Genomic DNA, 16,202 nt, shown 5'->3' with positions numbered 1-16,202 from the left:
CCGTCTTTCACTCAACCACTGCAATTATAAATCATAAAAGAACAGGTAATATTAAGCAGACTTAGATGCAGATATTAGAGTTAGTTTTTATTCTAATTTAATCATTACATAAAGTACTACCATTTACATTTATTAGGCCTCAAACTTATACACGTACATCTTATGTTACTATTTCTGTCAAATTTTGTTGTATTTACGTTTCGTCCTCGTATATTCTACGTGTGTTCGATACTCAAACTGTCTAATCTTCTCAAACCACAATTTAAATCACGTTAATATCTATCTAGTATTAACACGAAGAAGTAGATTTTTCTATACAGAGTTTCGCCTCGTCCATTATACGTACATATGTATATCATAACGAATACACTTTAAGCTATAATATCTCCATTTGGTTGATTGCACGGGATTTGTTGGAATTAGCTCTTAATCGTTCAGACGTTCTCGAAATCGTTCTGCAAATCGTGACGGAACGAGGTGCACGTATCAGGATTAACCATGCAATAAAACACACTTTCATTGAAGGTATTTATCAAGGATTAAAACGGCTGGTCCTCGCATAGGTATAACGGGTGACGAATTTCAGCCTCAGCAGAGACCGCAAATTTGAATAATTTCACAGTTATTACGCAATGGCCGCGTTCAACCCGGCTGTATTATCGTACTCGACGAATTCGTGTTTTTTATCGAGGCTCGTAATCGTTCGGCTGCGGTTTCCAACGATATTTTTGAACCGCGAATTATTCAGGTTCCGAGGGTAAACGCCCCGCGGATTAGTTCGACGACAACAGGCATCGTTCACCACCGGCTCGATCGCTGCAAAATTGATCGCGCACCGTCGAACCATCCTTTGCCTTGCCCAGAAGCGATCCATGTCGTTGCTCGTTGTCTGCAATATTAAATGGAAACGGGACACAGGTTTTCGCACCCAAACAGGAAAAAAGAAAATCGACGCTGTAGCTGGTATTTTTGGTTTCATAGAGCGCAGCTTGCGCTGCTGTTTGCTTCTTATTCGAGTGCGGCGTGTTATTCGTTTATTCATGGGCAAACTGCGAATGTTCACGCAGTAATGAGAAATTTAAAAATGTAAAAATGTACAGGGTGTATACATAACAGAATATCCAAAATGAAATATTGTAGCTATAATATTTAGAGCGCGAAACAAGTTCCTGTGCGGATTCCATTTCTTTAGCTATATTTATAAAAGAGATTGAAATTTTTGTGAAACTTTAATTTGATGAATCGAAAATTAAAATTTTAAGAGATTTAAAACCTTTTCCCGTGTTTAACTATTTATATTCTGCAAATACTGCTTTGACGCCATTGAAAATGTACACACAAATTGTTTTGTTCTCACCATGTAAAATGGAACAGGGGAAAAAATAATATTACATATATAAGTAAATTTACAGCGTTTTTTTAAGTCCTCGATTTTATAAACCTTTATTTCAAAAGAGCGCTGGTGTCGTCGATTGATTGTATCAAAAGATTCTCTATATCAAAAGGGTTGAAATAGCAGCAAATTAATTATCTAATAGAACCAAAGGGATTCTCTGGTATTTTTAATGCGAAGTAACACTCAGAATGTAAGATTAATTCGTAACAAGTTACAAAATTCATTTGTTATATTATATACCAGTGTATGTTTTGCGAAATATGTAGTTAATAATTCTTAAAGTACCAATATGAGACATCCGTTCAGTCATGAATAAAGTTGATTACGAATCATTATCTCGAGTAGGCTTTCTGTGTGAATATATTATACAATACGAGTAAAATATCTCGGTAAATATCTCGAGATATTATCCTTTATTCCGGAGTAGGATAGAAGAAAGGAATCTCGAGCACGCTATTTTGCGAAAACATTTAGTTTTAGAGTGGCCCTAGTCTACCGGGGAACCATAGTTAGCATTTAATTACGTCCGAGGATCTGTTTAATCGCAAAGTGGAAAAATGCTGTGCGCGCTCTCGTGAAGCGAACGAGTGTTGGCATTTGAGAGGTCAGTCGAGCGCCAACCGTGAAAGGGAAAGGTCACGAGATTCGTGAGAATAGAAGGAACTTAGAGTGACATTTCACAATTATATTTCATTCGCTCCTTTTTTCTTTTCCACTCCTTCTCCCCCGGCAAAAATATGTTATCACTGGCGTTATTTCTTCCACTCCGCACCCTCGTGTCTTTTTTGCATTTGTTTTACTATATATACCTTTTCTTTTGTTTTATTTTGCGAGTTATTTCAAAGGAAAATACGAAACGAGCGCGCAAATGGAAAGTTTTAAATCGTTTTGCTCGAACAAAGGAGTAGCCGAGTTTGTTGGTCGAGTGTTAACGAAAATGACTGGTAGAGAGTTTCTCTCCACTTTTACAATTGATTTTGTGCATCAAGTCAACGAATGAAAAATAAATACTAGTTAAAAAATTGATGTTCGTAATTTCCTTTCTCTACGGTCACTGCCGTGGTATAAGTTCGCGAGGAGGGTCGTTTGTCATTTTTCCCACTCTCGTCTGCAGCAACAGTGTGAACGTGTGCTGTGATCGTTTTACTTTGAAATAACCAACGAATCGCAAGCACAGCTGTCGTAAAAAATGTAACACTCCCAGTCATACCACACGACGGAGTTCCGTATGAAACGTGCAACGAGGTATTCACGTCTGTTTTCTCTACACTTTTCGAAAAATACATCGAAACATTGTCGGTCCATTAATATTCTTGAATTTTTCATCCATCGAAATCCGCTTCGAAAGATATTTTTTATGTTTACCATTAAGGACTTTTTTTGGATAACAGACGCGTTAGTTTGCGGATATGTGCAATACACACTTATCCACTCTGGAGATATAAATGTGTAAAATTTGTATTTTTAAGTGTGTTTATTTATACATAAATTATTGATCATAGGCATATTAAAGATTTAGATGTAAGATCAATTAAAATTTTCTTGATATATACATATATTGTATAAACAGATTTGTATTATTTTGGATACATTTTCAGAGAATTTGATCCTCTTTCATTCAGGCATTTTTCTTATTTTTTAATTATTATTTCATTTTGGAAAAAAATTATCTTTAATTTTTTTAAATATAAATAAGTTAACATACGTAATAGACAGGTTTTCGATCACTTATGACTATTATTTATTCGTAACTTTCTTAAATGTTCTATTTTGCTTCTAGGTTTCTAATAAGTTTCTAATAGGTTTCTAATTCAGAACAAAATTCTAAAGATCTGATTTCTTTCATCATCGGAGATTTTTCTTAAACATTGTAGTAGTCATGTTAATTCCAATTTCTCCAAACCCATATAACTTCACAAATAGAAATTAATCTTCCCAAGATTTAATTCCTCTTTATAATTGTGCTATTCCTCGCAACATTCTGTTTCAATCATCGTCACTGATACGTTCCCTCTGAAACGAATGTCGCAAAGTGACGCTACTCTTCTTAAAGATGTCTTCTTATTCCAAGTGGAAAAGTAAAGTGACGATCCTCGTTGCGTTTCCTGCTTTTTGCGACATTCCCCTTTATTCCGTTTTCACGGTAATAAACCTTCCATCCTTCGATGGAAAGGAAGGTGGGCAGAGTTATCCGGACTTCTTTTCGCTTCAGCTCACTTTCTCTCTTCTCTCGTCGTTTCATTTTCGCCGCGGTGACAGTTACTTTCTGACCGGCTGACCCGAGAAAATGAGACCAAATAAGTAAATAAACGGACAGGACTCAGCGACACGGCGATGTTTTCAGATAATAAATGGTCCGTGGTATTTCGCGAACAGCCGGCGTTTCCTTATTCCGCCGATGGTTGCCACGCGTCCGCTTGAAAAGGGGGCAATATCGTCGATGTTTAATACGAACACCGTGTCGTGACGTGTAATTAAATAGATAACTGCACGCCGCACCAACAGTATTTCCAATTAAATTTCGACGTTACGCCAGTCAGTCGAGGGAACGCTTAATCAATCGTCCAGTTTCGTATTAATTCTTGGCTTCAGTTGCATTCAATTTTGTTAGAAAGGAATTCCAACGGGGCCTGGAAGATGGATCGAATCGTGAATCGTTAGCTCTCGCCTTTTTCGCGGCTGCTAACTTGTTTCGTGGCTACTGGCAGCGAAAGTTTGAACTTTCGCGTTGATTTGAAGAAAATTTTCATCTTCCTGGGTTTACAAAGATCAGCGTGCGATATATCCACGATACGTCGTGTAACCATTTGTCATGTCAAAACAATAGAGATTTGATTTTGGGTTAAATAGGTTCGATTATGATTTCCGAAGTGCACTATGGCTTAAACTACAATCTCATCCACCTTTTTTTATAACGAATATAAAGTCAGTTTTACGTTTCACACATGACAAATGCAATTTTACAAAATCCGACATATTGGCTTGCCATTTTTCCCACGGGATCGATAAAAGCTTCATCTTAATATTCCAACCATGATTTCATGTGTCAAGAATGATCCCCGTTTGATTTGTTTGCTAATTGCGCGTGACACTATTCCACTTCCAGAAAAAGCGTGCTATTTAAATAATTGGCTGGATGTGTAACGAATATGACGGACAGTTTTCGTTTCCATTTTTATGGAACTAAATGAAAAAGAGTAGAAAAATAGGATAGAGAATAGAAGAAAAAAGCATAGAGAAACAAAATACAAGCAGACTTCGTTGTGGTAGTTTCGTTGTATTTTTCTAATTGCGGTTCGGTATTCGATGCACGAGGGTGCAACGCCCTCGTATGTAGGTTATTCCATTGAGCTGCTTTTTCGGGCGTAATATCGATTCTCGAGTGGTAAGACGTCGATGCGTACCGTCGAACGTCGATACGGATTCGTGGGAATATGGTGTCTCGACTTTGGAATAGAATATTACACCCGTTGTGTCGCAGGGAAGAGAACCAGTCAGATTTCTCGTCGGCCAATATTAGCGTCCCTGTCGGAACGAACAGCTGTATAAATCCAACGTTTCGATATGTATCGATATCGGTTAAGCATAAACGTTGTTCATTGTATACGGAATTCATATGTATTCCTTTTGCATAATGTATATTTCCTATGTTTTGTACAAACGTATTTCCTTCGATTCAATTTTTCATAACGCCAAGGTTTGCCGTATATCGGAAAGATGTTAAAGAAAGCAAAGTATTTGCGATGTTGGAGAGAATCGTTGTTCCTTTCATTTATTATTTCGGATAATATTCCTCGATCACAGATGCCTCGTGTTATTCTTGTAATACATATTATTCAGTTACATACTTGTTATCACAGGTGTGTTTATATAAGAATTTATTCATAATAAAGGAATTATTTCTAGAACATCTAGAAATAATAAAGGCGTTATTAAATAACATCTTATTACTTCTACGGAATGGATCTCTATTTCTGAAATTTGTTCCAGTGAGTTTCTGGGAAAGTACGTTCTACCAATAGAATTATGAGGAACAATACGGCATTTAGCTCAGATTTACCCTTGAGAAGCTTTTACTAGCTTCATGCTAGTAAAATTCATATTGTTATTTGATATACCCACATTACCATTCGAATTGTCAAATTAATCAGAATAACTAGTCCAATGTTAATACCGTTTCGTTATTTGGTAATCATGGAAATTTCATATGTGATATTGAATTTCGCTTCGTTCTTCCTGCTATCGTTTCAATCGAACAATTAATAGTCGAGGAAATTGTAGTTGTGTTGGTAAAATATAAATCGTGTCGTGAAATTGCCATTGCGTTTCTTCTGCTGGCTCGTTTTCCTGTCCATTAGTTACTATGGTTGACAAGGGAAAAATATAATTCGAAGACAAGAAACCGTACCGCTCGTAAAACGTTCGCGGTGGCAGAGGTTTTCTCTCTTCTTCTTCGCAGGATCCATCGATCAATGAAAGAAACTAATGACGAGCACCCACCGATCGATAAGCCAACTTCGTTTCTCATTCGCGTCATAGAAGAAACGACTACGAGTCTTGTGCGCAAACTTTGCTAACTCGATCGGTCGAGACTAATAGAAACCCGATGCGTCTCGTGGATAAAGAACCGTCGCTTTCTCGAGAAATTAATAAACCTGCGACCGTAGGAGTTTGATATTTTAGTCGGTTATTTTGTCGTTGACGTTGTAAAGTTGTTCGTCACACGACGCACGATGCGGGATTGCAACGAGGATTTGGAATAAAAATAAAAATTCGCGGGCTACGTTCGCACGATCGCAGGCACGTTCGCGCGTTCTCACGTTCCACGATGTGATATTTGAATACCGATTTGGGATAAAGATCTAGAAATGTATACAATGTGCAGCAAACTTGATATCAGGGGATCCGACATGATAGGAGTAAAAGTCTGTTTATCAGATGTTTGGGGAATTATTGTTTACAATTATATTACCTATTTACAGAATAATGGTACCATTGAATAATAAGATGAAAATGGAGCGATGATTATTTCGATTTTTCTTTACTGCATGCGGCACAGTGCAACAACTGTGTCAGTTTCTGCGTAATTATCACTTCGTAAGTTATGAAATTAGATATTACGGGGTGTTTTGGTTGGAGTTATCGTTGTCGAGCAGTTGTACGGTGATATACGAGTCTGATGTAAATATATTGAAAGAGGATTAAAGGGGTAGTTTGCAGTTTGCCGTTGTAACGCGTAGCATATACTTTTGATGCAGACTTCAGAGTTTTAATAGAATAGTTGCTTGCTAACCTGTAGATTATTGTAGAGATCAGGGGTCAATATGTGGTATAATTTATAATTTATAAATTTTATTCAGTTAATAATTTGTAATTATTAATAAATTATTATATTTATATAATTTATGTATTTTATTACATATAATGGTATTATTTATAATTTATATATATTTATATGTCGGAGATGAAATGACATCGGAGCCTTTCCTTTGGAACTTCGGGAAAATCCCTTAACACCGTAATCTAGATTCTATCATAGGCGTAATTAAACAATTGTCGTCTTTCGATCCGATTGTATTTGTTCGAGATTTGTGATAGTGAGCTTGGGCTCGAGGCGACAGCCAGTCGCCGAACGTAGCCGCGGTCACGGGATGGACGCTTTGTCTAACAAAGGTATAGAGTAATTCTATAGCTCTCCTTAAAAGAAATATTTGTGGCGGTACGCGACAGTAAACATTCCAACGGTTTCTGTCCCGTGGCTCGCCACACGCAGACCCTATTCTTCGAGTAAGATGATTGCCAGATGCGTCTCCACAGTACGTGATCAGTTAGCACAGTACGAGAAGATAGAGGAGACCTATTTTTCAACGAACGGCGTCTCCCACTAGCAACTTTCCCTCGAGGGCGGTTAGCATCTTTTTCTAACTACCGATATGGAGATTGACCAATTAGCAGCAACGCCAATTTCCCTCACCTTCTGAACGAAGGCTATCCTCGACGAATCCGATGATCTCATGTCCTTAGACACACCCCATCATAGTTTTCCTCTATGGCATCATTGGGACGGAAAGTCATTCTTTCTTGCGATCTCATCGACGAAAAGGGTAACCCCTTACGATCAGTGAATATTACGCGTCCGACTTAGATTTTGTGAGCACGTTTATCTATCATCCCGTCGACCGCGGATTCGTTATCGAACCTAGGATCATTGTCATTAGTTTCTCGAGTATCGAATTACCACGGTTACTTGTCCAATTCTATAATAATTGTATTTGCACTAGTCAATGTCTTCTCTATTGCATAACGACACTGTGTATCCCAACGAAGATTCGTTTCACGCCCCTAACCCTAAATTTCAATCTTTCTCCGACATATATATAGTTATTTGTAATCTTCAAGTGCCAATTACACTTACAAAAATCTCAGACTTCATTTCTTTCATTATTTATAAGACTGTTATCTGCTGTCTTCTCTTGTAAACACTATTTCCATCACTTGCTGCTCCATGTCAAAGCGTTTAATGGGAATATATTATAACTTTTGCATATAAAAATCTTTACAAGGAATAAACACATGAAACAGAATCACATCATCTTCATATACTAATTTTAATTAGCGACACAAGGAGAAATAGGCGTGCAAAATAAACCTTACGATATTCTAACAACTTTTGCAAATAGATTTCGATAGAACGTATTTCGCTAAAATTTCACTGTAGCCTCGGTAAAATTAAATTTCATGTAAGGCATAAAACATTAGATACATTATCCATAAGTCAGGAAATTTGGAATTAACAGAGTTAAAAACAGTTGTTAAATACGGAAATCCGGTTGCATTGTCGAAATTCATCAAACTTTACCGTGGGAGCATAATAATTTACATTGTGCAAATAATTCGAAGCAAGTTTTAATCAAAACAAGGCTACGTTGCCTATTAAAAGAGTCGTAGAACGTTCCACGAAGCGGACTGTGATGATTATTAAATTACCTTCAACTGTACAGAATGATGTTCGCGTGTAATACAGTATCTACGTGGTAGAGGCGGAAATTCATTACCGACGGTTCGAACATGATACGCTACGCCTTCGTCGAAGAATCAATTAACGAATGAATTCGAAACGATGTTTGAGATCCATTCGCGATGCAAAGCGAATAGGAATTAAACGACAGATCGATTCGGGCTTTCTGCGATTGTTCTTAAATAGAAACACGAACTTTTAATGAAACAAAATCAAACAAGAAAAACAAAAGAAGAAGAAGAAAAAAGAAAGGAGGATGCAACAAGAAATAAATGAAAAATTCACGATCCATGGAGCAACTCGTCTTTTCCCATCGTTCATCTTTTGCTCGAATTTCTCTGTATTTCATTGGTATATTGCTTTGCCGGCTAATTAACGCGATTCGAGAGTTTCATTTCTTCGAACATAGAACTTCTGAAACGTGGACGAGCATAGGAGGATGGAGAAGGATAGTTGGATGGAAATTTTCCCGTGAAAAGGAGAAAATTAAATGGTCCAGGCTTTCGACTGAATCTTCTTTGTGGTATGTTCACGAAAACCGCATCTGTATAGATGCGATCGATAGCTTCCATTGTACTTTCGGGCATACCAGGGATTTACATGTACAATCGGGACAAAAGTGACCATTATTTCTAAGTATTTCACTTAGCAAGTATGATTGTTATTTCAGTTTCTTTAAATATGATTATATTATAATCAGAGACAAATTTCCAAATATTTATGACTCTCTTAGTCACGTTATATCTTTCTCAGTATTATTCCACTTTCGAGCCAAGGTTCACTTCAATTTCTTTAAATGCAAATACCTCCACGATTTAAAACAAAATTTCAGAGATCTGGATCAACTGAATTCCTTTGAATTAATTTCTTTCAACACACGTAAATTTCACGAGCAAAAATCGATTCCTCGAAGATTTACTTCTTAACGCAATTCGAAGGGTTTGTTTCTTTCGAACGTAGAACTTAAAACGTAGAACCTAGAACGTAGAACGAGCATAGAAGAGGGTTGAAAATTTGCTCGTGAAAGGGAGAGAATTAAGTGGTCCAGGCGTTCAACTCTATCTTCTTCGTGGCATGTTCACGAAAACTGTTTTATATAGATAGGGGTCGACGGTTTCTAGTGTGCATTCGAGAACACGAGGGATTTATATGGCCTATGAAAAGCCTTAAAATTCGAGAGTCGAACGAGAATCGAGAACAGGGTGCTCCTGGGAACGATAAGAAAACTAGCGATCCGGCTCTCAGCTTGTACGATGATGGACCTTCTCGATGTTGGTATTAATTGAAAAAGAAGATGATGGACGCGTTAGAGAGTGCGAGCTGGAAAAAAGTCACCCCTTGCTGGGCGGATAATACGGCTCAGTCGAGCGACAGGGCCAATTAATTACTGTAGCCGTGGTATTATTGCAAATCCTTTTTCATTCCGATTGTTACAATCGATTCTTTCCTAAGTGTTATTACAGAAAGAGTTTCTTAGTTACTCCTCTTTTAAGGTTATTATTTATTTATTTACCTATTTATTATATTCACGGGGAAATATATAATTTGCAATACGAAAGAGGAAAGATACAAAGAGTGGCAAGTAAGCGAGAAATCAATCGGTAATTATAATTATTAGGAATTTAATAAATAACACTAGTTTTGGCTAAGACGTATTTAACAAGAATAGAATTTAAATACCAATAATTAGCAATAAAAAAAAAGGACTTGATGCGGTATAATAGATTGTTGGTGTGTTTAAGTAAGCGCGATGGTTGCACGAAAGAAACAGTGAATGTACACTATTGACATGTACTTGATATCATATGGCTGAAGCGGCTGAAATAATCGTACAATGATATTTTAACCGTACGATGATATTCAACTCGCAATAGTTCAGAATGACGTAAGTTTTTGGATGGAACATTAACTTTAAATTTCTCTATAATGTCAGAATAGGTTATTGGGCCATATAATGCTTTACGTACAAACGAAACATCAAATACCTTTCTCCTGTACTCAAAAGTCGTAAGATTAATACTGGTTGGTATATGATTATGGTTATGACAGGTTACCAGTATAGGGTCCTCTTTTTCTTCGGTAACCTGACGAAGAAATTTATGTTGAACTATTTTGTACTTGAATTGATATGTGTTATATATATTATAGAAACTTTTCGTATAAAACAGTCCGGATACATATATAAACATTCCAAATAAAACTAAGAAATAAACATTTCAATTTGATCACTTCACATGTGTTTTACGCGCGGTTCTAAAACTTGCCGATTGCATTGCTCCATACAATAACGATCGCTCTTTTATTGCGCGTAAATAACGTTTCCCAAGGGTGATTCTTTTTTCCACACTGAATACAGCTATTCGGTTCTTTATTAGCCTCTTAAAACAAGTTGAAGTATATCGACCGTTTGTAACATTTCAAGTACCCCTTTTACGAGATTGATTGCGAATAGAATGCCATTTTTTAAACGACAATGTATATATCAGGTAATAAACGACGATTTCTAGAGTCAATTTACAGCACGATTAATAATCGAAGAGACCAGCGAGAAAGCGGTATGTGTTAAAATACTATAAATTTATAGCAATTTGAAAATTGATTCGAAAATGTGTTTCTTTCTTTTAACCTTCGTCCCTCATATCAATTTTACATACTTCTCCTATAAAAGACTACATTATTCGACCATTTGTAGAACAATTTTTCTGCAGCTCCTTGACTTGCACTTTTTTTTATTCCTTGCGATGAATGCAAAACCCTAATAAAATAATTTCCAAAATTAATGATTTATCTCTCCATTTCATAGATTTTTTTGCCATTGTGTGAGATGTCAAATGGGATCGAAAGACGCATTAAGATGCGGACGGACAGGGATTAACGAATTTTTTTCAGAACTTTCGCTTCACCTTCCGTAGCTCTTCGTTAAAAGTGTCGGATCAATTACCAATTCGAAACATCCGCACCTACACCCTCGGACAGCTGTTTAACTGAGAATTATCTAAGTGGATCAATGAGAAACTTGTATTTATATTACCAGTTAGATACACAAGAGTCTATAGAATCTTTACTCACCCTCGTTACTAGAAAACTTGCCAAAATCTCCGGCAGAAAATTTAATTGTAACCTACAAATATCAGCGATTTTTTACCCTGAATCTCGCCGGCGGCGTTATTAACATTTAATTATCGAAGAAATACTTTTCGCTCATTTCCAACTACAGAATTCAAAATTACCGAATCTCGTTTAAACTCGAGATTAGAAAGTTTCAGATCGAAAGGTTTATCAGGGTTTTCTTTACGCGTACCCCTGAAAATTGCCGGTTAGATTACGTCACGAGTCGAACAAGGGTTGTCCGTTTGGTTCACGTTGGCTGCAGTCTCGCGCGACTTCCTCGAGCAGTTCAATTACGAGGAACGTAAAGGCGAGCAGACACGATGGTTTGAACGCTTGCGAGACGATCGCCTGGAAGACGATTCGAAACTTGAATTTTCGACCCGAGGATAAAGCAATAAACTCCTCAGTAACATGGCGGGACTGCCTTGGCGGGGGTATGAAAGCCTTTGCGATGTCGCAGCTTGTTGAAAGTGGATTATAAACAAAGGATTCGAATCAGGAGACACGCTATAACTAGCCAGACGTTGTCTGGTTTCCGTCGCGTAAACCGTGTGTTACTGGACGATGAGACGCTTCGAAGTGTGTACGTTACTTGACGAATTGAAATGTGACTGTGGTCGTTCGTAATCGTTCAAGAAATTTCAAGTATTATTAAACGATTAAAGTAATTCAAGAAGTAGAGAAGATCAATTAAAATTTCGCATAATTGAGCATGTCCGAGAAGAGAGATATTCGTTGAGAAAAAGAGAGCATATTAGAAGAAAAAACTCGATTTAGTAGCACGTAGATTATAAAAAGGTGCAATAAAATACACGAGGGATATTTATAAGGTCGATTTTAAAGCGGTGATAAATGTTCGTACATAAAAATGAGGCTTATTTCATAAGTCATAAACAACTGTATTTCATATTACAATAGATATCAATGAAGCAGCTGAAACCACTCTGATACAATAACCGGAACTTTATCCATATTCTGTGTCATTTGTTTTCGTTTGTGGATTTTAGAGTAAGAAACATGAATTGGATAAAGAGAAAGGTTCAGCTGATTCCCTGATGCCAGTATACATATCCCTAACATAAAATAAAATTGTTTGTACCCTGGAAAATAAACATTAAACGAAATTTTTATGCACGAACCTTTTATTGTTTTAATGCCTAGAACGAATCCATCATTAAAACGTATAATTTCAACACAAATCGCATTTTTGCAAAGAACTCAAATCCAGGAACATGATCCAACCAGCCAGATATCGCCCGATTTCGCTTAAACCGCGTATTATTGAACGATAAAACGTTTCGAAACGTGTACGAATGCAATGGATGAACGAAGCACGTTTGAACGTCGTTTGCAGCAGTTGCCAGGCGTTTAGAGATGCCGTAAACCAGGATTACTCTGTGCGTACGGACTAATTTTGAGGCTGGTTGGTTGATCTGTTTTTCGTGAATATACCTCGGATAATAAATAGCATTGCGCGAGAATGATGTCGAAATTAATGCAGTATGCGCACGATGAATAACTACCGCGTCGATAGCGATTAGATGAGTATGTATTTTGATATAATGCGTATTGTTGCGAAACGGTGAGAGGATTTCCAATGAATGAATACTGTATTCTTGATGAAAATTCTGTTATGTATTGTACAAATTTGGGCTGATTGCTTGAATAATCGTCGGACTGTATGATGTAGAAATGAGGATCGTCTAATTGGAACTGTATCGCGTAGAGGAGGATCGACAATGATAATTTTGTCAGTGATGTAGTTATTCATGGAGTCACGAACAAGGATTCGATTAATCCTTTCAATAGGAATTGCTTTCATTTATGTTTTTTACGTATCATTTGTTATATGTGGTTTGCATATATTCATTAGTAGGCAGTGTAAAGTAGAAAGATACGTTTATGGCCAGACTAGGATTTTAGCCTCTTTACAAAAATTAGAAACATATAATACAAAGGTAACTTTCGAAACTACGCTTTTCAACGTTTATGTACGTTTTATAAACGTTTAACAAATTTCATTGATCGCAGCAAATGGACCTGGCATGTGGCGGAAAAGTTCTATTGCTGTGGTCTGTGTGTATCTGTATGTTTAGAAGGGACAGTCCCTTCATAGTCACGCATCCAATAAATTCATGTAGTCCACTTTGTAATCAATCTGTCTGGCCTGCAGCTTCTTTCCTCCCTCAACCTGCATACAACCGCGAGTGTTTAGACGCGTAGATTGTATGTGTTCATAGATGTAGGCATTCATAGAATTGAAACGTCTAAATACAACAATTTTATTGCGTAAGCAGTCGAGGTTAATCTCTGTTCAAACGAAAACATTTTTGACACTAGAAATATGAAAATCGTGAAAATGTTTACCTTTACGGTAACCAAATTAATGATGCCTTTTACTGAGATACGCACATAGCAATATGATTATAATTGAAGAACGTAATAAGCATATTTGCATTAATTTTTTATTTCAACATCACTTTATGTCTAAACCTGTGATTATGATTAAACACGTAAGTACAATATGCATTTAAGTTTTACATGACATAAAATTTTATGGTAAATGTTTAAATACTTTCGCGAGTATACATCCCATAATATAAATAACATCTCATATGTTTTCAGTACCTAATTGCAAAGACAAGAAATCTCCGTCCATCAATTCGACATTTTGACCGATTTAGTAATTCCAATATTAATCATAATCATTCGCGTAGTATATTTAGTTGCACTTTAAAAGTTGGTAATTCCTAGTAGTATTTCACTAGGTTGCATAAACGGTTCATTTAATACCACGTATCAGTGACAAATACAAATGAGAACGAAGGCGTGAAACCCCGGACGGTGCAGCAAGGAATTTGGACGCTCTCTATGAATATTTACGACTCGGCGAGTGCTTGCATATTTTTGTATATCTCTGGCAACAATCACCAAAAGCTTCTCCGTTTTAGCCTGGCTGTCCCTGTTATTCTAATTTTCCGTGCAGGTTAAAGGTAACGATTCAAATGATAACGAAGAGCGCCACGGCTCTTTACAATAATATTTCCCCGCGGACGGAATTTTAATAGGCGAGTTTTCTTTATTTATAACGCGACCTACTTCGATTTATGACGGCGGCTCTGGGATCGCTCATCTTGGCCATTAGCATCAGGTAATTAGACGCCTGGTTTCCAGTTTACAACACAACGAGCAGGTAAACGCGTTTATACGCGACGTTACCACGGTTTAATGGGGCGACATTATACAAATGCGTCTTATCTCTGGTTCAGAAAAATTAGACTAAAATTTGCGACCGTTCAACGTCACGAAGATATTCCTCTTCAAGGAAATCTAACAGACTTCGCGTTCGTTTATTCGTTAATAATTAACCATTATAGTAAAATGTAGCAGAAGGAACTGATACAGTATAACAACCGAGCTTTATTTCGATATCAATATCAACAAACGAGGTTGACATTTTTTTTATGGTCATTGTTCTATATTCGTCAATATCAATAGGGCGTTTAAAGTGGAAAGATACGTTTATAGCCAGACTATGATTTTTGTCGATTTATGAAGATTGCCATAACGCAAAGAAATATCAATAGGATACTGCAGAAATGTTTGGAAATTTACGTTTAATTAAGAAATGGAAACCTCGTCTGTAACAGACATTTAAGAAAACTTTTTTAAATATTGCTCTTTTATATTATTTGTTTCATTAAAAAGTAAAAAAATATGACCATTTCTCTTTAACCCGAATAAATTCGTTCCTAAAGAGATAAATTGTAATTTTCTACGCTTATATACTGTATAAAAAATAGACGAAATAATTCCAATTATGAATTTCATCTTCCACCATCTTTAATAATACACGGAATTAAAAAGAGCGGTATCCAACGAAATAAAGATAGAAGTCCAATGGATCGGTTCAGTGGAATCGAAGGAAAATCACGCGAATTTTCAATCGTCCTCATCACTCTGCGGATAGCGTAATTGATTGCGACATTATTTCCGATAGTATCCCGGCAGTATCCTTGCAATAGAGTCGCTTAGTGTATATCCCCAGTGTTCCCAGGGGAATTCAACCCTCTAGTTATAATTAGAGACGATATTTAATGAAACTCAACGGAAGTCGATCGCGCAGCCAACGCATGAAAACGGTTTTAATTAGTCCCGCGAACTGAAACGCAGCTCGCTTAATTTTGTCCTCCACTTAACATCAAAATTGAGCAACGATCCTGACTTCCTGCGTCAGTTGGCCCGCTCATTAAGAGGATTCAGCTCGCGGGCTTCTTTGTCTTCAGCGACGTCTTCCGAGACACGATGTTGTTATCTAGCGAAATTTGAAGCTTTTTCTTATCCCTTTGTGTTTCCTTTCTCGCAAGAGAAGCTCGGCAGCTCGAAAATTCGAAAAAAATTTGAAACTTTGCATAAATGTAATACATGCGCTGCTAGTAACGGAACGATTCTTTTTCTGCCGAGAAACGGTCTTAGGGGTGAAGGCAGCCCCAAAGAAATTTCGACTTTTCATGTTATCATAAATATTTAAGGAACTATATGAGATACAGAAAAAGAAGTTAAATTAAAAGTTGTAGTGTTCTTTATGGTCTACATCGGGAATGTGAGAAATCTAGAGAAACAATTTTTTAAAATTTACCCCGTGTTACCTTTCCCTAAGTTTTATTTTTTACTGTT

At 36.8% G+C, this 16,202-nt stretch overlaps 1 protein-coding gene and 1 long non-coding RNA gene across 6 annotated transcripts in view; one reads left to right on the top strand and one right to left on the bottom strand.

The window, feature by feature from the left end:
• LOC138185893 (pikachurin) overlaps positions 1-16,202 on the top strand; it is a 288,876-nt gene that overhangs the window by 9,591 nt on the left and 263,083 nt on the right. The gene's annotated exons all lie outside the window — the stretch shown is intronic.
• LOC138185912 (uncharacterized) overlaps positions 6,910-16,202 on the bottom strand; it is a 184,003-nt gene continuing 174,710 nt past the window's right edge. The window contains exon 3 of the long non-coding RNA XR_011174746.1: positions 6,910-7,205. This is a non-coding gene — a long non-coding RNA (uncharacterized LOC138185912). The remainder of the gene's footprint in view (positions 7,206-16,202) is intronic.

The sequence above is a fragment of the Bombus flavifrons genome, chromosome 13, assembly GCF_040668555.2.
Source record: "Bombus flavifrons isolate JBK064 chromosome 13, iyBomFlav1_principal, whole genome shotgun sequence".
NCBI lineage: Eukaryota > Metazoa > Arthropoda > Insecta > Hymenoptera > Apidae > Bombus > Bombus flavifrons.
The sequence above is the reverse complement of the archived record's forward strand: the minus strand, read 5'-3'. Positions and strand labels throughout refer to the sequence as shown.